Source organism: Gossypium raimondii, chromosome 2, assembly GCF_025698545.1.
Source record: "Gossypium raimondii isolate GPD5lz chromosome 2, ASM2569854v1, whole genome shotgun sequence".
In the NCBI taxonomy this organism is placed as follows: domain Eukaryota; kingdom Viridiplantae; phylum Streptophyta; class Magnoliopsida; order Malvales; family Malvaceae; genus Gossypium; species Gossypium raimondii.
In genome coordinates, this window is record NC_068566.1 from 9,699,215 (window position 1) to 9,723,960 (window position 24,746).

A 24,746-nucleotide genomic window follows, 5' to 3' on the forward strand; every position below is an offset into this window, starting at 1 on the left:
ATATATCATTTTAAGGATGTGGAATGTGGACCAAACATTTTATTTTATTTTATTTGAAATTTTACCAAGCTTTTGGTATTAAAAAAAGGGAGAATCAACCCCCTTCTAGCCTTGTTACAATCGTTCACCTTCTTCCATAAAAGCTTTCTTCCATTTTTCATTTCTTCCTTAAATTTATTCTAATTAACGCAAAAATCTCATCACACACCCTGATTTTTTGCTAAAATCTCCTAAACTCATTTCCACCATAAATCTCTCCATTTTCAACAAGGGTTTTTCATAGGTTCTTGAAAGAAAAAGTTAAAGTAAGAGAGAAATCTTTAATAAGTTAATTAATGATGTTTTCCACCTCTCTTAATTTGATATTTTTATGGGTTGCTATAAGAAAGCTTGGATACTAATTTTTTGTTATAATCTTGTTTATGAGAAAATGAGGAAATAATGATTAATGGAAAATCCAAGCAAGTTGAGAATGAATTCATGTGATTAGAGGCTTGATTTTGTAACCTCTCCAACTCAGACCAGATGTTATGGCCAAATCATAAAAGTTATATTAGTCACCAAGACAACTAAGTCAAACATTAAGGTTTAGTAAAAAGAGTTAAGTAGTAAAAGCCTCAAGTTTCTTAAAAGAAATCACATCTTGTTTAAAAGGCATTAAACAAAACATTATTGTAAGATTTTAGTATATATATTTATTTAAACTCTTTATAGAATTGGTGAGAATCGCTTTTAGAAAACAATTTTGTTTTAGTTTCAAAATCATGATTAAAATCCAAACTGTTTCAAGAAAACATTAGTTTGTTTTAATTATCTCATTTATTTAATTTTAATTACCAAAATCGATAAAAATCCATATTTATACCATTTAAGAATAATTTAAAATAATGTCTTCAAAACCTTAAGCACATTCATGTTTATTGTCAAAAACATATAAAGTCAATACCAAAATTAACACCCATATCAAAAATAGAAAGTCCATACCACAGCTCGTTTCTAAACAATGCAAAAATCACAAAGTTTATAAAATAGAGTTTGAAATACATTTGTATAAAATCCGATAACAGTGCTCCGATTGCCAAGTTCGAGTCCTAACCTCATGAGTTATCTGGAAAGATGGGAAACCAAAGAATGAGCTATAAAGCTCAGTGTGGTCTTAACACAAAAAAATTGGCACTTAAGTAGTAATATAACATACAAATTGCAGAAAACATATTATCAATCTCATGGAAAATTTTCAATAGATACACAGTATGCATGAATAATAGTACGTAATTCCTACCCCAACCATTTGCTAAACTCCACAGTAAGAGTTCCCTAGAACTCATCCATCTTTACATACCACAATAATAATATGCAGATGAACTGCCAGTTTAACAGTTTATTTGATCGGTGAACCGATCTGGCATTTACAGCCTATTCTTCCACCTTCAATATCCCAATCCCAATGCAACAGTATGCCATGCTTTTATAACTCATAAAACAATAATGATAGTAGTATTAACATGCAACTTTCATGCAATTAGTGGCGGTTTGTAATTTTAACAGTAGTAATAGGCATGCATCAGTAATAATTGTAGAACTAACACAGGGAGTTTGTCACCACATAATCAACATAATCAAATCAGAAAATAACATCATACTACCATCAGATATACCATACATGGTGTTGTTACCCACTAAATTGAATAGTTCGTTTTTCAGTATCGGATTAAGGCTTATTTTCAGATCAGATATGGGGTTACTTAGCAAACCTAAAACCATTAGAATAATTTAATATTCATCAAGATTAAAATCAGTAATCAAATTTGCAAGGGAGGCACATACACACTTGCTCAAATGACAACACATACACGCAAAAACTAGTCAAGACACACACTTTCTCTCTAAGCCGTGCGACACCCATATTGATCATATCTAATCTGACTCTCCCAGATATGTCCCTTAAACAGCATATACACACCAATCGTTCAAGCTTGTAATTGGCACTAGCCAGATTCAGGATTAAGAAAATTTTGTTTAATCAATACGAAAATGAAATAGATTGTACACACCATTTGTGTACTCAAATCTGAATCTCATTGTAAATAGATGATTTACACTTACCAACTAATGCAATTGGGAATGAATTAATCGCCGGTAGCCTTAAGTATCTACAGGATCTAGACAATCTATATGGTTTGCCAAATGAGAAAATTGGCAACTTAGTGAGTGAAAAATCCAGCAGTTTTGATCGGGGTACAAAAAGTGCGGCAATGATAAGGGGGAAAGAGGGGGAAATGGCAGCCCAAAAAGTGGTGGAGGCGGCCGCGGCAAGGGAAAAACCAAGAGCGTTTGAATTATTCAAGGGTGTAATGAGCGGTGACAAGGAAGAAAGAAAAGAATAGAAGGGGAAGAGGAGGACAACATAAGGGAAATTAGGAAAAGAAAAGTGATGAGAAGAAAAGATGAGAGGTGGTGAGTGAAGTTAGAAAGAATAGTGGTGATGAGCTGAAAAATGTTAGGGTTTGGGCGACACAAAACTAGGAAATAAAAGAAAAGGGTGGCCGACCAATAATTGTATGTATATATATCTAGGGTCAGCAGCACCCTAGTGTTTTTATTCCTAGAATATGTGACATATTGGAAATAGATTATGAGGGGAAAATGGGCTTTTAGAAGGTCTTAAGAGACAACTTCAAAAAGAATCCCAATTACATCACTAAACCTAAAAAATAAAATAAAATTGACATTTAAGAATTTAATTGTAACAACCCCCTAGACGGTAACCATATCAAAGTTACTATTTAGAGTATAAATAGGTTAAGTCAAGGGTAGAAAATGAGTAAGTTAATAAAGTATTTTTTTACTGTGTGGCGTATTCTGTGGGATTTTCCATCTGGCGAACTCTAGGTTTTGGCAAACTCTAGGGATTGGCGGACTTTTCTGTTAAGGTATCCACCAACCCAAATGTTTTTGGAGAACTCGTTAATTCACAGGTCGATAGATTTGTTTCTGTGTTTAATATATATTTTACGATGGCTCGGTTAGTAAAGTTATAGTTTAGTTGAGACCTAGTTAGAACTAAACTAGGGTACTATAGATGATTAGATTTTTAATTATTTTTTTCTCGAACTTTTAGAGTGATCGTGGGATCCTCTAACTTCCACTAAGTTTTGTTCCTAGATGTCTTTGCTATATAAGGATATATATACATAACATGTTTTTATGTTTTTGCTTTTACTTCTTCTTCTTCTTCTTCTTCTTCTTTTTCCTTGTGTTCTTCACTAAATCTTAAGAAATTTCTAAGTTGGAATCGTTAACAAGGAGTTTCCACTATCTAGCCATTGTTAGTACCAGTTTACTGGTGATTTCTGGTAAACCCTTAAGTTATTATTGAAGGAATTTACAAATTTACAATAAAACATGCATAGGTTTTAGAACTGCTTGTGAGGAAAGAGACTTCTTGATTCTAGGTTGCATGCTACCGATTTATGTATGCATGTTAAATTTTAGTAGTTTAGTAATCTGATAGATATATTTGTCTCTCTTTTTAGCTCAAAAAGCTAACGAAGGTCCAAGAAATAAGAGCATGGGACATGCTGAGTAGATTATTGTAGTAGACTTTCTAGTGAGTTCCTTCTTACTTCCGTGTACTATAAATCCTCTTGTTGTATAAATTGTGTAAGGTAAGTGTTCCCTCTCAATAGCGTAATGTGTGGTGTTTAGTTTTATGGTGATAAACCAATATTGTCAACGTGAGTATGGTCAGTTCATGTTTCAATGTAAAATACCCTCCTTACTGCACAAACCCAGTACCATCTATATATGAAAGGTGATATGTGATGAAGGAGAATGAGATATGTTTGTGATGCCTCTGGTAGGGCAGTTATATTGCAAACTGGACTGAAAAATCACGAGAAAACATGTTCATCTAAACATAAATGATATGAGGAGTTAAGGGGTGGAGTATATGCATATGAATACGACTAATTGATATGATTCTGATTTTGAATTCTAGGTTTGTGACTAGAACAAGTATAGGTCATGTGTAAAACGTGCAGATTGTGTTAAGTTATGGTTAAATGGGTGAATAGTGTGCCCATGAGTCGTGTTAAGTTGACAGATAGAGTTCGTCTAAGAACTGTGAATGCCATTAGGCGTATTATGTTTAGTATGTCTAAACTTCTCCAAAAGGTTAAGTATCATTACAAGTACTAATGTTTGCCTACTAGTAGTATCCCTGTATATTATTTTTGTTATCTTTATAAATGGAACTCACTAAGTTCGTTTGAACTTACTCCGTTAATTTTTCCTTCTCAGACATGTTGATTGAAGAAAGAGTATTTATAGAAGGGGACTACGCTAGAGCTACTGTTGTTAGTGAGCCACTTTTCTACTTCTATATCATGCATGACCTTTTGGAAGGGTGGTGTATATATCTGTTTGTAACCAACTTTGTAGTAATTTATATCTTTCACTAAAACACTATTTTTTAAGATATTTTATAAACTCCTGAAATATATGTTACATCTTACTGACTATGGATGATTAGATTATCTTTTAGGCGTGTACGCCAAACTATTTTGAATGATGTTTAATTTCTAATGATGCACTTGAAACTTTTGTCTGGTAAATAATCCATCTTGCAATTTATATAACTCTGTAAACTTTTATAAGGCTTTTGCCAAATGTTTGCCTAAAACTGCTTTAATTAGTGTATAATTGATTTGATTGTTTTGTTATTGTTATATTGGGAATTACACCAAACTTGGGGTATATAAAAAAGTAATAAGAATGAAAAATGAAAAGGTCGTCTTATTCAAAACCCTAATTATGAAATCCCCTCTCTCCCACTTCACACCTCGGAACGCACCGTTCTTATAGAGAGAAAGGCACTTTCACATCTTCTTAACCCAAAATGGCTGGGGAAAGGAAAGGTTCCTTTTTTTTAGGGTACTCCTGGGAACAGATCCAGTGGAGGTGAGGTAGGGCCTGTAGCTCAAAGGATTAGAACACGTGGCTATAAACCATGGTGTCGGGGGTTCGAATCCCTCCTCGCCCACAACCGGCCCAAAAGGGAAAGATCTTTCCCTCTGGGGGAAGAAAAATCATGATCGGGATAGCGGACCCAAAGCAATGGAACTTGGGGTGGGTCTTTTACCGAAATGGAGTGGCCTTTTATTGACCACAAAGCTTTAAAAATTTCGAGTACTTTTGTTAAATTCATTTTGTTTTTAAGTTATGACACATCATACTCGGATCCAATAATCGGGCCGGGTGTGGGTGTTACATTAATTCTAGAAAACTTTTACCCACACTTTGGGGCGTCACAACTCTCCCCTCCTTAAAAGAAATTTCATCCTCGAAATTTACCTGATCCAAATAGATGAAGGTACTGTCGCCGCATTGAGTCTTTCGGCTCCCATGTAGCCTCTTTAGTGCCATGATTACACCAAAATACATTAACCAACGATATTCACTTCCTCCTTAGAATCTTTTCCTCTCGATCAGAATTTTTACAGGCTCCTTGTCATAAGACAAATCCGGTCGCACCTCTATCTCTTCAACCGGAACAACATGTGATGGGTCAGATCGGTATCTCTTTAGCCTAGAAACATGGAACACATTATGTATATGGTTGAGCTTAGGAGGTAACTCCAATTGATATACTACTAGCCCAATCCTCTTAATAATCCTATATGACCCAATAAACCTCAGGTTTAACTTACCCTTCCGTCCAAACCTCAATACTTTCCTCCATGGTGACACTTTCAGAAAAACCTGATCGCCCACACTATATTCTATATCCTTCCTCCTCAGATTTTCATATGACTTCTATCTATCTAAATTCGTTTTTAGTCTGTCTTGTATCAGTCTAATTTTCTCCTCAGACTCATGTACCAACTTAAGACCCAAGACTTTTCTTTTCCCCAATTCAGTCCAGCACAGTGGTGTCTGCTTTTACAACAATACAATACCTCATAAGGTGCCATCTGTAGCTCAATTGGAAACTATTATTGTACACAAATTCAACCAAATGTAAGTGTTCCTCCTAACTACCTCTGAAGTCAATAATATAGCCCCTCAACATGTCCTCCAGAATTTGAATTACCTACTCCGATTAACCATCTTTTTACAGATGGAAAACTGTACCAAAATCTAGTCTAGTACCTAGTGTTTCATGCAGTTTCTTCTAAAATTGAGACGCAAAATAAGGATCACGATTAGAAATGATCGAAACTGGCACTTCATGCAATCTCACAATCTAAAAAATGTACAACTTAGCCAACTTCTACAGTGAATAGTCCGTACGAACAGGTAAGAAATAGGTCGACTTAGTCAGTCTGTCCATAATCACCCAGATTGAATCCTTCTTCGTAGGTGTCAAGGGTAACCTACTAACAAAGTCTATAGTCACACACTCCCACTTTCACTGGACAATCTTAATCGGCTTCAATAGGCCCACCACAAGATGAACCTTTCAATAGTTTAGAGAACTTGTTGAAGGTGTATATGATAAAGAATGATGCCACTTTAAGAAATTTAGAGAATTAAATGGGTCAACTAGCTACCGAACTACAGAATAGACCCCAAGGGAATTTTCCCAACGATATCAAAAATCTAAGATTTTCAGGCAAAGAACATTGCAAAGTGGTCACTTTACAAAGTGGGAAGACATTGGACCCTAAGGTGGTTGAGATTGAAGATAAGCCTACTAATGCTCAAGATAAGAAGGAAATTCAAATGAGAGTTGAAACTTCCGGTCCTTAAAAGCCAAATCCTAAAAAATCTAATGAGGTAAACCTGAAACTAGTCAATTTTGATAAACTAACACAATTTTTAGATGTAGAAACATTAACTCAGAAGAGCTGTCCAGTTCAAGCCAGGGTTCTACCACCTCCATATCCACAAAGGCTTAAGCAGCAGAAGAAGAAGATGCAATTTAAGAAATTTTTGGATGTTCTTAAGAAGCTTCATATCAATATCCAATTGGTGGAAGCCTTAGAAAAAATGCTAAACTATGTCAAGTTCATGAAGGACATCTTGTCCAAAAATAGAATACTTAGGGAATTTGGGACCATAACATTGACGGAAGAGTGCAATGCATTCTTATAGAATAAGCTACCCCCAAAGATGAAAAATCCAGGGTGCTTTACCATACCCTACAATATCGGAGAATCTTATTGTGGTAAAGCCTTATGTGATCTAGGAACAAGTATCAACTGAATGCCCATGTCTATTTTCAGGAAGTTGGGTATAAGCAAAGTTAGACCAACAACCGTAACACTCCAACTACAGGATCGATCTTTAGCACACCTGAAAGAAATATCAAGGATGTTTTGGTACATCTAGATAAATTCATTTTTCCTGCTAACTTTATCATCTTAGATTTTGAAGCAGATAAGGAGGCGTCAATCATCCTGGGGAGACCTTTCTTAATGACTGAGAGAACATTAATTGATGTGCAAAAAGGTAAAATCACTATGTGAGTTCAAGATGACCAAGTGACTTTTAATGTTTTCAAAGCTATGAAATTTCCTGATACAATTGAGAAGTGTTCTTCGATATCGAAATTAGAGTCTTTAGTCTCTACAAAATGGGAGCTTAATTCTATAGATGACCTATTAGAGCATGTCTCAGTGTCTAACCCATCAGATGATGAAGAAGTTGAGGAACACATAGCTCTGTTGAAAGCCAATTCGAAGGGTTATGCTTCATAAGCTCAATTCGAATCATTAGAGCTAGAGTCTTAGGAATACACACAACCTAAGGCGTCAAATGAGGAACTACCCAAATTGGAAATAAAGGTACTACATTCTCATTTAAAATATGTTTATTTAGGTGACTCATCTACTTTTCCTATTATTATTTCAACAGATTTAACCGAAAGCTAGGAGAGAAAGGTGACCAGTTGGACTATAGACATCCGAGGAATAAGTCTCTCTTTTTGCATGCATAAAATTCTATTAGAGGAGGGTGAGGAAGCCATAATTAATGGGCAGAGGAGACCTAACTCGATCACTAAGGAGGTAGCTCGAAAGGAAATAATCAAGTGGTTAGATGCGAAAATTATTTATCCCATCTCAGATAGTTTATGAGTGAGTCTGGTACAGTATGTACCAAAGAAAGGTGAAATTACAGTGGTGGAAAACAAGAATAACGAGCTAATTCCGACAAGAACGGTCACAAGTTGGAAAATTTGTATAGATTATAAAAAGTTAAACAAGGCAACCAGGAAGGACCATTTTTTGCTACCATTCATGGACCAGATGTTGGACCGACTCACGGGTATTATTTCTTTCTAGATGGGTACTAGGGATGCACTAGATAGTTGTAGTGTCACTCTCCATATATTTATTTAAATTCTGTTAGCTCATGATCAATGAACTAATCTAACCTAGTGGTTAAGAGTATAATTAATTCCCCCTAGGTCCTATGTTCAATTCCCCACTCCCTTATATATTTTAAAAAAAAAATTGCATTAAAATTCTTGGTCAACGCCCCTTTAGCCATCCCCATTAGTTGCCATATGGGAGTGATTCTTTCCTCCCTTAGGTTGCTCCCATTTCCTTCTTTAGCCCACTTTTTGCTCTCATTGTTCCCCCACCTTCCTTTACTTCTCCTTAAGCTACTCATTTACATTTTTCTCTCCCCCCTTTAACCTTGCCGTCCAATACACCTAGACAAACAAAAGTAACTTTTATTTTATTCTTTTTCTCTCTCCTATCTTTTCTCTCCTCATCCCCTTTTACACTACCTTTAACCACCATTATTTTTTATTTTGGCCTCCACTCCTCCACTCCTCCACCGTTAACCACCATCATCCAACCTAAACACCACCACTTCATCTCTGCCCATCCTCCTCCCACTCTCTTTTCCACTGCCGGACCTCTTCTACTGCCATTGTATCACAGCATCACCACTGTTGTTAGCCACTGTTTTTTCTCTATTTTCCATTTTTCTCTTCAACTCTCTAGTCATAACCAAATTTCTATCCCTCTTTTCTTAATTTTTCTTAAACTATTAATAAAAGCTTATACTCATTCTTCTATTTTGATATTGATTATTCCTTAACCTCTACTCCTTCATCAAATTGAGACTCTGGTAAATCATTGATCTTTCTAACCCAACTGTATTAACGTAAGTATTGATTGGTAAAGCTATTATCAATCCATTTTTTTTCTTATAGTATCCAATTTTAGGGACTAATATTACATGATTTTATTGAAGGACTTAATTTGGACCATTCGGATCCCCTTTACCTATAGTGAATCAATTGGATTGTCTTGAAGAAAGGTAATTTGAGTGAATTCCTTATTCGATTCTTAAGAATAAATAAATTGGTTCAAGGTTGAAACTAATGTACGATTCCTTGGTATCATACCATTGTTGTTTAACCAGATCAGGCGAGATCTGCCTAGTTTTGTTATCACTGAAGTTTGGAGCATAGATCTAGTGTCAAGCCAAATCGTCAAGTGTGGGTTTAACCAAATAAAGTTTGATTAATAATTTATTAAATGATTACTTATTTATAAATATTATATATTATAACATACACTGAAATGTGATTAATTATGAACTATGAGTATACATGGTGATAGACAAATTCCTTAAATGGCTTATTACCATGTAAGTAATTATGATCCATTAAACCCATAATGTCACTAATATGTTTGAGTGTTATATTCTGTTGGATGAAATTGTATGTTTGACCTAACTCTCATGATTTGTGATCATATGGAAATTTGTGATTAAAAAAATCTGATATTATGATGAAACATGGCTATTGTTCTGTTATTTTCTGTTCTGATAAGCATGTGAATAAAATCCATGCCTACTATGTAATGCCCTCAACCTGACCCAATTCGTCGGGTCTGAATATTGGGTGTTACTACACACTATACTTAACAAAATATCAAACAATTGACAAACAACCCTCACTTAAAATATTTTTCTTATTAATTTAATTGAGAGGCTTAATATTTGAAAACAATGGAAAGCATTAAATATAAATTTTTCCACCAAACTTGTTACAACTCATTAAAGTATAAAAGTTTGTTAAAGACAGGCTCTTAGGGCATAACCTTAATCTATGCCACTTTTCTACTGTATGCATAACAACCCACTTCGTCGCTACCCTAGCGCACTCCTGGCGTATCCTCCTGGCGTAATCTCTTACCATAATACCTAAAACAATAACAGACATTGTAAGTTCAAGAGAACTTAGTGAGCTTTACTACAAAAATACCTTGATGGATACTTTATTATATTCATAAAACATTGATGCGTCCTCTATCCTTTTGAACCACTTACTTCTATATTGGGCGGATACTATTACAGTTTTGGCTTACTCATACTCTCCAATTACGATAATCTTAACTTACCAATTCTCTCTTAACAGATCACCTTAAGATCTTTCCATACATTTAATTAATCTCTTCTTTCACTTAACCACAAAATTACTATTTCAAAGAATATATCTTTGGAGTCCACTTCACATAGATCATCCCCTCACATATATACTTATTCCAGAGCAGTTGTTCATATATATTAATCACTGGCAGATACATACATGCTTGGCGGATACTTTTTCCAAATTGGAATGATGAGATCAAAGAAAATGAGAGAGAAGTGTTTGTTAATTCAAATTATACGTTTTTCAATTATTTTTTTTTCTTTTCACTTTTCAGCTCTACCAAATAATAAAGGAACGGAAAAATATTTTTTATTTTTATTTCTTCATGTTTCTTACTAACCACACCTATAAAAAGAAATTTATATTATCCATCCTTCGAATTTTCCACTTTTCAATTTTTTTTTTACTAAGCAAAACCTTAGTACTCAATACAATAGGCATGAATTAAAAATAAGGTTGGGAAGTTAGGAGGTAGCCAAGCCAGCTATTTTATGTGGTGGATGCTGATCAAGAGAGGGCATTGAAGAAGTTAAGTGACAAAGACAAAAAAAAAAAAAAATCAGTCAAAATGATAGATCTCTTTCTTTCTCTCCCACTCGTTCACGTGAAAGAGAGAAGAAAGGAAAAAGAGTACGAGTGACTAAAGGCTCTATTCCAAAAACAGCTAATAAGCTTAGCTGGTTCTCACTTTCCATTCCCACCCCACTGCCAATAAATTTCAAAACCCAAAATAATAATTATAATGGGAAACTTTCACCCCACTTGTATTTCTGTCCGTACAGAAATACCTATAAAGTAAAAATCGATAACAGTAATTTTATTCAAATCATGATAATTGAAAAAGAAAAGTAACTATTTATTACATGATAAGTATTTATTTCACTAATTTATTAACAAATCTTATAATAAATATTTTTTATTGAAATTTCATGATTTGCATAAAAAGAAATATAAGCTAACGTCATATGTTTAATATTTTCTTAAAATCGATCATGGCTATACCTAAAAATTAAGGGCCCAAACCAATTCTCAAAGCAACCATCATTGTTTCTTGAAACCCTTTTCGAGACCACTCTTGTAAATTATTCCCATGGTACCCTAGGCACTGCCAAACGAAATTTTAGTATTCTCAAATATTCTATCAATTTATGTCCAAATTTTAATTTCTCAACGTTTTATAATTTATACCTTTTCATTATTTCTGCCTCCCTTTTTTTTTCAAAGCTTCCTAAGTTCTTTTATATATATATGTGTGTGAGATTTCTCGGACTAATTTATTTAAATTTGAAAAAAAAACAATTATTTTAACCTTGAGTTAATATCTAACACACTAATATCTATGTATAATGATAACTATACTATTAATAAAATTTCTCATTGAGTTGGTGTCACATGTTAACGGAGTACTAATTTGATTAGAAAATTACAGAAGTATTCTTCCGTAATTAAAATGAGTCATATTATTTAAGGGTATTTTAATTTTTTCATTTTAATAAAAATCAAGAAAGAGATGCGAACACCAGGATTTAACCTCGTGCCAATTAGATCAGTAAGGCCTTAAATTTACCACTCAACCAAAGTTTTATTTTGATTTTTTTTATTGTTGTTAATTGAGTTGGTGTTACAAATCAACTCTACGATAACTCACAATTGATGACAAAGCCATGATAAATAATTGTATTGCATTTAGTATTACGTGTTTAAATGTCATTTTACTCATAATTTAATATTTTTTATTTTAATATTTACATGTTTCATGTGTTATTATGATTAATCAATTAATTTTAAACCATACGTTTCATTATCTACTTTATGCTATTTTTAAACACATTTATATTCTAAATCTATAGTTTCGGTTGAAAAATAAATTCACTTGAGCTACTTTCGTGTACTTTAATTTTTCTTTTTCTTGCTAAGATTACAAAGAATCATGTGAAAAATAATTACATGCTAGTCTTATGCTGCAAGGAATAATCCTTTTATTTCTTGAATAGTATAAAGAGCTTTATAATGGTTCTAACTTTTTAACAACATTTGAAGTTTTGATGATTACAAATTCGTACAACACATATCTCCCCCGTTTTACAATGTAATATTGAATAGGTTGGATTACAAATTTCAAAAAAGAAATCGAATTAATCATCTATGGCAGTTATTTCTATCCCTTGGGTTGAATTAATTGGATAATGTTAATTGGGTTTGGAGAGCGTCCCCTTTATTTTTCTTTTTATTTCTTAATGTATTTATCAGAACGAGCTTAATAATTAATTCTTCGAATTCTGTAGGTAGATGTTAGTCACGAATTTTAAAGTTGTTCTATACTCAAGGGAAGGATCGAACCTTCGACCACTAGTTAAGGTAGGAGAGACCCTTATTATCTCACCTAACTCCTGTGGTTAGTGTCCCTTTAAAATTTTCATTCTCAATAAATATTTATTATATTTTGATTCGGAGATTAAAAATTTGGCCCCATTGGTTTTGGATTTATATATTCATTTATGATAAGAAAAGTCTCAAAATGACACATAAATTTTAGTTTAATGTGCAATTTTATTCATGAATTTTGATTTTATATAATTTTATATATGAAATTTTGATTTGATTTAATTCTCACAAATTATTAACACAATTGTTGATATAGCATCATTTTATGTTTATATATTGTACACACAAATAATTGTATTTATCCCACATAAAAATATTTTTATGTATTTATTTCTTTAAAATATGTATAATTGAATCAAAATTAATGTTTTATGTATATATTTGAACCACAATCAAAGTTCATGTATCAAATTACACATAAAATCAAAGTTAATGTATAATTTTGAGATTTGTCCCTTTATTAGAGTGTAATTTTTAATTCCTAAATTCAAAATGTTAATATTAATTTAAATTGAGATTTCGAAATTAAGTTTTATAGTCCAATAATTATATTTCACTTTCAAAGGAGAGATATAAGATCCAATTATTTTATTAGGCTTGCGTTTATAACTAATTTTAATATTTTCTAAATAACTGGTTTTTTCTTAGTTTCCATTTTTCCTCCCTAAGCCAAGGACATGAATCTACTGTCAATGGCTTAATCCCTTTGGCCTCCCCTCCAAAAAAAAAAAAAACAATTAAAAACAAAAAGGAAATGACATTAATTAAAGAAACAGAGGCTACAGGTACGAAGAATAACAATTGGAGCCATCGTCGTATAAGATTTTTGCACAAGCAATCTATGATCTATCACTTAAATTTAGTGTGAATTTTGAGTTATGTTTGTTTGATGATTGTGAAAATTTAGGGCATATCATGTGGCTTGTCAAAATAACTTATTATAGAATGTTTAATAGATTATTAATTTCTTGTTAGATCACTATACAATGTTTCTTATGTTAACTTTATTGAATAATTGATGCAATATTAATATAACTGAGGAATGATTTTGCTTAATACTTTGCTTTTAGGTTATATGATCATGAGCTACAAAAAGATTGAACTTTTTTTTCAATAAAAAGGTGTTCGATAGTGATAATGAACTATTGGCTTCAAAACCTCCTACAACTAGCAATGAACAATCTCATCTTAATTCTTCTCAAGCTTTTGAACATCTTTGTAACACTCTTTGAGTCTAAATAAAGGACTTTGATTCTTCTTCCATAGAATGTGATCCAGGACTTCGAAAAGTAATATAGGATTACTCGCCTAATCAATGGGATGAAACTTGTCGAGCTTGCATTAAATTTGGGCTACATCAACCTACTCCACCAAAACCTCTCAAGTATATCGATTACAATTAACATTAGTTTTTTCCATCTTGGTACAAACAATTTTTAGATTGGCTTGAGTTTTTACTAAGTAAAAGTGTTGCTTATTATCTTCATTGTTTTCTCTTCAATAAGCCATTTGGATGTTAAGGAGGTAATTTTGTGAGTAACGGATTTCGACCATTGAAGAATGTAATACCCCGAAATTTTTTATGCAATATCTAATATTATTTTGAGAATCATGTTCAGTGATTTCTTTTTCCTTTTTTTTTTTTTGGAAATATGGAAATGAGCAAGATAAAGTAAATTCTTAAAAAAATTAAGGTGATATCAAAGTTGGAAACCAATTTAGGAAATTATGAATGTGAAATGTAGAAAATGACCTTATCATAAATCTAAAAAAGTTGGAGGACTAAAATATTATTTGACCAAATTGAGAGGATATGAGGTATTGATGATTATTTGGCATGAGAATGACTTGAAATATGAATTAGTGTGGTAAAATTACTTTTGGTGTAAATTGGAAAAGATTGGAAAGTACATGGATTAAATTGCAATTTCACCATTTTACCGTAAAATGGGTATATTTGTAATTTTCACCACCAATAAACATATATTATATTATAAAGTAAATATGATTTGTGAAGTTTGGGTTTGATAAGTGTTAATTTGTGGTGAAGAAAGTGTAATAAGAGGTAAAAGCAGGTTAAAATGCATTTTTTCCATAAAAGAGTATTTTGGTTGTTTGAATGAATTTTATATTAGAATTATTATTTTATGAGATACAATTTATTTAGATTAATTTTAAGTCGTTGCATGAGGATATAGAAAGGTGATTAAATGTGGCTAACACATTTAGGAAATTAAGGTGATATCAAAGTTGGAAACCAATTTAGGAAATTATGAATGTGAAATGTAGAAAATGACCTTATCATAAATCTAAAAAAGTTGGAGGACTAAAATATTATTTGACCAAATTGAGAGGATATGAGGTATTGATGATTATTTGGCATGAGAATGACTTGAAATATGAATTAGTGTGGTAAAATTACTTTTGGTGTAAATTGGAAAAGATTGGAAAGTACATGGATTAAATTGCAATTTCACCATTTTACCGTAAAATGGGTATATTTGTAATTTTCACCACCAATAAACATATATTATATTATAAAGTAAATATGATTTGTGAAGTTTGGGTTTGATAAGTGTTAATTTGTGGTGAAGAAAGTGTAATAAGAGGTAAAAACGGGTTAAAATGCATTTTTTCCATAAAAGAGTATTTTGGTTGTTTCGAATGAATTTTATATTAGAATTATTATTTTTATGAGATACAATTTATTTAGATTAATTTTAAGTCGTTGCATGAGGATATAGCAAGCTGATTAAATGTGGCTAACACATTTACGTTTGACTCGGGCTTGTAATTAAACTAGTATTTTTAAATGATTTAGAAAAGGGGAAATGTAACACCCCTCACCTGCCCCGACTTACAATATGAATGAAAGATGCTATCAGAACACTTTTAGAATTTAACCAAATTTATTTTTTAATAGATTAATTTTTTTCAAGTTATATGGAGAAAGATTAAAGTAACTCAAATATGTCTTTAAATCATTAAGGGGCTTGAAAGCGTATAGGGACAAGTTCCAATCATAAAACAAGTGTCCATAGTTCTTTGACATAAAATAAAATTGTTCGAGTTGAGAAAGGTAAGGGTTTTACCATAATTTAAACATTAAAAAATTAAATAAAATCATTAAAACATGTTTGAAGTCATTTATAAGTTCAATAATATTTTTAAAATCATTTTCAATCATTTCAAGGGTTTTGGACATGCCTAAAACATCGGGTGGGGTTCTAACAGCTCAAAATGCTCAAAAACCAAGTTGTACAGATACATAGGTTGCAAGTCTCGAGACTTAGGCAACAAGTATCAAGACTTGGCCTAAAAGTCTCGAGACTTCGACTATAAGTCTTTATACTTAGGGGTAGAACTATAGAAATGTAGCTTAGATGTTTGTAAGTCTTGAGACCTAGGACCCTTGTTGTAACACTCCTCGCCCAACTCGATTATTAGGTCCGAGCTACGGAATGCTAAAGTCATTGCCAGAGCAACTATAGACAATTAACAATCACATTAAAACGTAATTCATACAAACACAACCATTACAGATCATAAATTCATTATACAATCTTTCTCGGGTCTTACACAAGCCTACATATGCTCTAGAATTAACCCAGAATCGCTTTAGGAACAAATTGCAACATTTACAAAATTTCAAAATGACATAGCAAAGTGAGGAGTTCATTGTTGCGACATGAACGTCTATTTTGCCTCGTTGTGATGACGAGGTTCTTTGTCACGTCGTAGCCCAAAACCTAGATCTCATCATAACGAACATCGCTTGATGCCGCGACATGGACTCTGTTTTTGGCACAAACTAGGCCTTTTGGCACCTAATCCAAGCCAACTATACCATTAATTCATTTGGTGCATAATTGCACATTTGTTCCTGCATAAAACCAATCAAATTGCATACCATAACATCATTTAATCTTTACCAAAATCAATCAATACAACATGCCTTAATTTGGCACCAAAACACATCAAACAACTTGTTAAAACATAAACTAATCTTCCATGCTTTCAAGCCATTCAAAACAACATTTAACCATGCCATTTTCATGTTAAAATCATACTATTGCACATTCAAATAAGCCATTTAAACACTATCCATATGGACTCAACACATGACCAAATCATGCCATAATACATGCATAAGCATTAACATATCATATTTCATATACTAGCCAAAATCAAACCAAGTTAATAATTCAAAGTTAACACACTTATAGCACCTATGTACATGCCACAAAACTAGACTTTTTAAATGTTAAAAAGACTATTGAATCAATGACGGGATAATGTGAGGTTCTTGTAGATTCGATCGACACGTTACACAAGATGTCAATCTGACAAGGAAAGCGAAAACAATGAGATAAACATACGAATGCTTAGTAAGTTCATATGTATTTAAACGATAAACTTAACTCGATTTACAATTTAACAACTCAAATTAAATAACTTATTAAAGATTGCCTAATGTAACAAATCACAACATCAAGGTGAGTGTTAATAAAAAATCAATCATGTAATGTATCAAAATTATAATATATCAATACATGACATTTAAGTACTCATAATGTATACCAAAGCTTTACATTCAACTCATTCCTTAATATCAAATTTGATCATCAATACATTTTGGATCACTTCGATTTCTCATTTCATATTATTTGTATTACCTGATAAAACTCAGTAAATGATCTCGAATACACTAGTACTATCACATCTATTGCTCGTTCGAGCTAAACATATAATCATGTCGGGTTACCCGTCCGGGCTAAACCTTTATGTCAACACATCAAATATCTTGGCTAGAGCTATACATATACATGTCAGGTTACCAGTTCGGGCTAAACCTTTAAAACGTCATCAGGTTACTCATCCGAGCTAAACTTGTGTCACATGTGTCTTCGAGTATGCAAAAAATGCTAAAGCTCGATAATCACTGGTAATTAATCTATATCCATGTCCATGTGTATGATACATTTATGAAGTTTCATCAGGGTAATTTCAACATTTAAGTTCATACTTACTTCTTTACATTAAAGTCCAATTCTTACCTTTTGTACTAAATCGTAAACAATTCAAAGTTAAATAAATCATACATATATTCACAATATCAAATACATAAAGATTTAAACACGATTACACCATATTAACTTACGAAAAATCGACAGATAAGTTGAATTGCAAAGACTATTCAATAATTTTGTCTTTTCCCCAATTATCCTTGGTTTGATTTGAATCATGATCTATATAATAATTCAATTAAATTTATCAATTTCAAACATTATACTAAATGTATGAATCATCCCAATTTTCATTTTTGAATTCTCTAATTTTTTCATTTTATTTAATTTGGTTCCTAAAACCGAAATTACAATAACTTTCAAATTTGAGCTTTGATTTCAAAATCGATCTCAATTTAATCATTCTACAACCATATATTATATATATTTACAAAATTTAACATCAATTTCAAAATTCTTTCACTTTAGTCCTTATGTTCAAAACTAACAATTTTTATTTTACAAACTAGTCATTTTTCATATCTAAGCTTAAAATCTAACCATATAACACCAAAAAATTCAAGAACTCATCAATGGAAACTTTTAGAAACTTTAAAAATTTTACAAATTGATGCCCGAGTTAGCTAAATCAAGCTCCCAAGACCTCAAAAACATAAAAATTACAAGAAGCGAACTTGAAATTACTTACCAATTGAGGGACTAGAGTTTGAAAGCTTTGAAACCCTAGTTTTTCCATCTTAGCTATGGTGGGAAGAAGATGAACATGAAATGGCCATTTTTTCTTTTATTTGTACTTATATACTTAGGTTAAAATTAATAAAACTTGATTAATTAAATTAAACCTTAATTAACTTAATGCTAAACTTAATTAACCAAATGTTAGTGGAATTATACATCATCTTCCACTAACCACAAATACTAAATGATCCAATTGCTTAATTAGTCCTTTAACTAATTAAAAATTCATAATGATTAACTTTTACCATTTTTACGATTTAATCCTTGTTCCTTAATTAACTATCCAATTGACAAAATTAATGGACCAAACTTTAATTAAACTTTATACTAACCTTGTGAATATTAAATATTAATATTTACGAGCTCGATCATTGAAAGTAGGCTTTCGAGACCACCATTTTAGACACCACTGACTTTTAGTTCATTACACTTGAAGTAGAAATTGGATGAAAAACACTATAAAACATTTCCAAAGTTCACCATATTATCTCAACATGATTCAAAACATTTTAAAACAAATATTAAGCTCATTTAGTCTCAAATACATATTATAAACATTATCAAAAATGAAATGACACGAACATTTGTTAAGAAAACTTAAAGGGGTTTAAACATGCCATTCATAATTACAAATTCACACTTAACCTAAAGTATTTATATACATGCCAAAGAACCAATACAATTTACATTTAAACACTTGAAATACAACCTTAAAACCTCAATGGGTGATGTGATGCTCCCAAGCCAACACCACAACTTCTCGATAAGTCCAAACCTACGTGTTTTAAACAACTAATGTGTGAACTTAAAAACCTTAGTAAGTATCAATGGAAAAACCTACTTATCCTATTCCTTAATAAGGTTGATCCCATCTTATGAAGAATATACTAATTCCATTCAAGCTACATTTTAATACCATTCATTGTTTCATTTCAATTTGCCAAAGTGTAAGGGCTCAACTTACACATTAACAGTTTGCTAACCAATTCATTTAATGAAAATACATATTCAAGACTCTTAGGTAGAGCCTATAGTATCTTAACATGTTCTTTCACATTTCCCATTTATATCCTTTAATCTTTATATGAATAATATACATCATTTCATTTCCTTGAACTATAGCATGCTTTAATCATTAATTTCCTTAATATTGTTTAAGGTAAGTCCACTTGGTCCACATACTTTTAAATATGTGAAACTCTCTTTTCTTACCTATTCATTTACCTTAATTTCATCTATTTCATGAAACTTAGCCTTGCTTTTAGCCATTTATAGTCACTTTTAAAGTTTATTAACAACATTTAACTCATTTTCGTTCATAATAAAATCTAGTAAAATCAAATCAAATACATGGGGATTCTATCCCAACACAACCAAATATGTATATAAACATTACACAAAATGTGCATTCTAACCCACACAACCAAGATATAGCACTATGATTGCTCCAACCTACACAACCATGTTTCTCAAAAGAGAACATCCCTTTGGCATACATTGAAATGTTAAGCCAAAGCAACGTAAAAATCTCCAAATCTCCACATAACTCGTATATGTGTTAATAATCCCTATTGGCATGCCAACAATATCCATACATTTCACTAAGTCTACTAGGGCACTTTATAATTATACTTAACATTTATCCTTCTAGGCCATTTATACATACATATACACATATTATATAATGGACACTTTGAGTGCTTTCACATACTTATGATCAAGCCCATATTAATGAAGGCCTTGCGAGTATGATCATTTTTCACACATAGACATCATGGGTACTTCACATATACTTACATTTTCACAATCATGTCTATTTTCACAATCTTCATAATTTCATCTCAAAATTCAGTACTTAGACTAATAAAAATTCTTAATTCATATTTCAGAATTACATTTGTTCCTTTTCTCGGTGAAAATGAGAAAAATTACAATTCAACCTCTATACTTCCCAATCTTTTCTCAAAAGTGATTTTCATCTTACCAATACAAATTCCAATTTATTCTCATGTCAAAGATGTAATAAAAACTCTTATTTCCTCCTTTTCGACTAAATTTGCATTTTATTCCTTGAAATGTTTAGAATTTGTGATTTAGTCTTTCCATCACATTTCCACTTCTAAATTCTTTTTTCTTTTCATAATTTTCCATCTTAATTATCAATTTTGTTTCCTTAAGATTTCTTTATCTAACTCATTTTCAAATTTTATCATCAACTCATTGTATTTGTTACCAAATAGTGCCACGCCTCACATCACAAATCATGTGAAAACACGAACTATTCAAGAAAGAAAAGATATTTGAATAATTGTGGATTAAATATTGAATGGGGAATGGAGTAGAAAATCTCTTGATTGGAATAAAGAATTAAATCGAATGCAATAGAAAATAAACTAAAATACTTTAATTAAATAGATAAACTCTTGAGGCAAAACTGATTTCAAGAGGAAAAACAAAATAGTTTAGAAAAACTGAAAGAAAAATAATCTATATCTACTCCTAAATTATTAGGATTTTTGAAGGCATCTAGGACGACTTAGTTACATTAGATCCCTAATGTCTTATTTATAGAGGTGTTGGCAGCCCAAATTAGGTCTTCGGTACATGCTAAGTCTTAGTATAAGTTTGGTTGTGTGGACGAAAATAGCCTCGAATTACTTGGGTATAACGTCGACTTGTGTCGCGCGACACAACACCCAATTTCAACCTTGTGTCATTTGTTTGGTGCTTTAACGACCTGGGAAGCTTGTGCATCACTCGTCCCTTACTTCCACATCAATTGGACCTTTATATCTTCATCCTACACACTCAATTAAACAAATTAGCACAACCTAAGGCCCATGTCAGCCTATTGGGTCACAACACTTATAAAATGTGTTAAAAAACACTTATTTATTAATATTTATTCCTAAGGCCTAAATATCGAAAACGAAATATAAAATCCTAAATTGCTTAAAAAACAGGCTTCTTAAGTGCGAAATTGACCCGGATTAACTACTACATTTGACTGCAGGTCAAACACGACTTGAACTAATCCAAAATGAATGTATTTGTAATTTTTTTCTTTAAACTTATCGATAACGACTCTATCTAATAATTGGATAGTCTCGTATTCCTTTTCGATAGGTAAAATTTTTTCTTTTGTTTTTATACCATAACTAGAAAAGGCACTTAAAGTTTTGAATGTTGCTTATATATATATATATATATAAATTTGGTTTGTTGGAACTCTTGGAAGAGTCCAATCATCCCACATTTGGGGAACATTTTCATAATGTTCTTGTTCATTGAGAGTGTTATTGGAGGTGACTCTTGGGAATGGTTGGTGGTAAACGTAACACCCTATACCCGGCCCGGTCGCGGAGCTCGAATATTAGGATGCCACACCACTGTCTCACAACATACACAGTACAAATGAGCTCATTATTAAAGAAACATCTTCCATTTTAGCATATGCACAAGTTATGAGTCAAACTTACTCTAATCATCCTTAATACATACAAAACATACATCAAATAGTCTTAGAAATATGATTTAAACAAGCATAGGGTTCATTTAGCTAAATTTCAAAACTGACTACATAGGTATCGATACTGAAACAAAAGTACTGATATTTCCTTTAAATGGTATCGATATCGATTGAAAAATCGGTACCAAAATAGCATTTTATTTCTTGTCTAAATATCAAATCCCAAAAAATACTGGTACATTTATTAAAGTATCGTTTATTTTATCCTGAGTATCAATACTCATGATAAGGTATCGATACCAAATTACAATTATGACTTTTTCCATAGTGAAATATCACAGAGGTATCATTTTTAAAACCCGAATATCAATACCTCTGCTTCATACACCAGAAATACAACATAATAAGGCAAATAATCCATCCCAATCATAAACCATTCAACATGTAACTAATACATCGCCAAATAAACATCATAATGACCATAATAATAGTTCAACCATCGAAAACATGTCCAAGTAACCAAGCGATATAACAAGAGCAATATCCATAAATCCTAAGAATTAATAAGCCATGAAAATAACCAAAATATCATGGCAACATTTATGCAATAGTCCTACCACATTGCCTTTATTTCCCAAATCATGAACAACTAATAAATTACCTAGGAAGTGTTACTAAAGACTCGCTTAGATCAATCCCTTGGAACAACACCGTTCACACTAGAACGTTACTAATCTGCAATGGATTAAAGGAGTGAGTGAGCGTAACAAGCTCAGTGAATGTCTAGAGCAACTACCATGTAAACAGTTCATCAAGCATTAGCGAACATCCATTTAGCATAATTACAACATCTCAACTTTATTTTCATATTACTTGTTCATGCATCTTTCAATGATTCATTTACATAATAATCACATATCATTTAAGCATATACCACAATACTCATAAACATATTCATTGATAATTTGACACTTGAGCTATAAAATATAAAAATGGACTCTATCACCACTTATCAGATACACAGATCTCTAACACACTAAATGACTCATAGAGTCGAACATATCCCAAAAGTGACGCATATAGCTAACACTCTCCATCACACCAAACATGTCCCGTTGAATGGAGCTTAGCTCACATTCCCTTATCTCTCCAACATGTCCCAGGACCTCAACAACCAAATCGCATAACACATATAGATGAGTACTCACAATTCTATGACATGCTAACTATATCCAACGGGCTCAATGTTTACAAGGCTAAAATATCGTTATTAACACACACATTTACTTATCATTCACTGCACTTTATCTCTACATAATCACATTATAAGCACAACATATTCGTTGTCATATGGCACATAAAACATGCTCACAACCAACTCTTTCAGAATATCCATCATAAGCTTATTACACATATCACAATGTCACATTATAATCGCAAATTCACAACACATTTTCATATATAAATTCATGAGTATGAAAAAGCTTACACTTGGGAATTAGAGTAGGGATTTAGGCTACTTCTAAATTCCCAGTTAACGTATTGAATCGTGTGTAGGGATTTATGGTACTTTTAAAGTAAATTTAGAAACCTTCTAATTACATGAAAAATAATTGAAAAACTCTTTGAAACCACGTTTTTACACAAAATCCTAAAATCCACCATTAATAATCCAATTTTTAGCTTTTATTCAAAACATGCGATTTAATGACTAAAAACTTAGTTTTAAAGACTAAATAACATTCAAAACTATTTAGGAGTTGAACCGTTACCCTAGTTTACAAAAACCAAGCGTTTAATAAAAAACCAGAAGAAACCCAAAAACTTAACAATGGAGAAATCTATGGCGATTTTGGGTGTTTTTCTTGGAACTTTATGGAGGTTTATGGCTTGAGTGATGATAGAAATTAAAGGATTAGAGTTTGGAAGATCAAAATAGGCGATTGAGGTTGGGGGTCTCAAAGGGATGGCACAACAAAAAGGAAGAGAATGTTTCTTTTCTTTTCTTTTATTCACGTCAAAACTAGGGTGAAAAGAGGGAAATATGGGTTGATTTTAAATTTTGGTTTATTTGCCTCTTACAAGCTCAAAATTTAGACCTTTTTACAAATCAGTCCACTTTCCAAAGTAAAGGTCCTTTTAACATCTTTTTCAAAATCTGATTTAATTTTCTAAAAGCTATAGTCAAAAATATTTTCGATTACCATGCTTACAAAATTCTCGAGAACACTAAAACTAATATTCGAATATAACCCTAAAACTCCTAAGCCCAATTTTGGGGTGTTACAGTAAAACTTGTAGAAGAATTGGTTCTCCTAAGGGAAGGAAATATCTTTTTGTTTTTGAATTTCTTATAAGGGTTCTACTATCAAAATTTCTAAATTACTAAAATTGCCTACAAGGATACATTTTCCTAAACGTGCCTAACTCATGGCTACTTGGATTGTGTATCAATACTTAACAAAAATAATAATATTTTAATAAAGATAGTTAAACTAGAACTCGAAAATATTGAAAACAAATTTGAAGATCTCCAAAACTTATAGTTATATGTTCCTCCTTGGCTTTGATGCCAAACGAGTCTCGAGGATTTGAGGATGGATGGAAGTAAAGTTTCACTAAAAATAAAAATTTTCAACATTTAATATTTTGAATGTGTTTGATAATCATTTTAATTTTTTACTTAATATAAAATTTTCAATAAAAAAAAGTGAGCAATAAGATAAGT

General features: G+C 31.8%; 1 long non-coding RNA gene across 1 annotated transcript; it reads left to right on the top strand.

The window, feature by feature from the left end:
* Window positions 1–8,571: 8,571 nt before the first annotated feature.
* Window positions 8,572–9,607, top strand: LOC128034630 (uncharacterized). Its single transcript, XR_008190750.1, has 3 exons — window positions 8,572–9,123; window positions 9,214–9,279; window positions 9,385–9,607. It is a non-coding gene; the product is annotated as an uncharacterized LOC128034630 (long non-coding RNA).
* The last annotated feature ends 15,139 nt before the right edge of the window (window positions 9,608–24,746 follow it).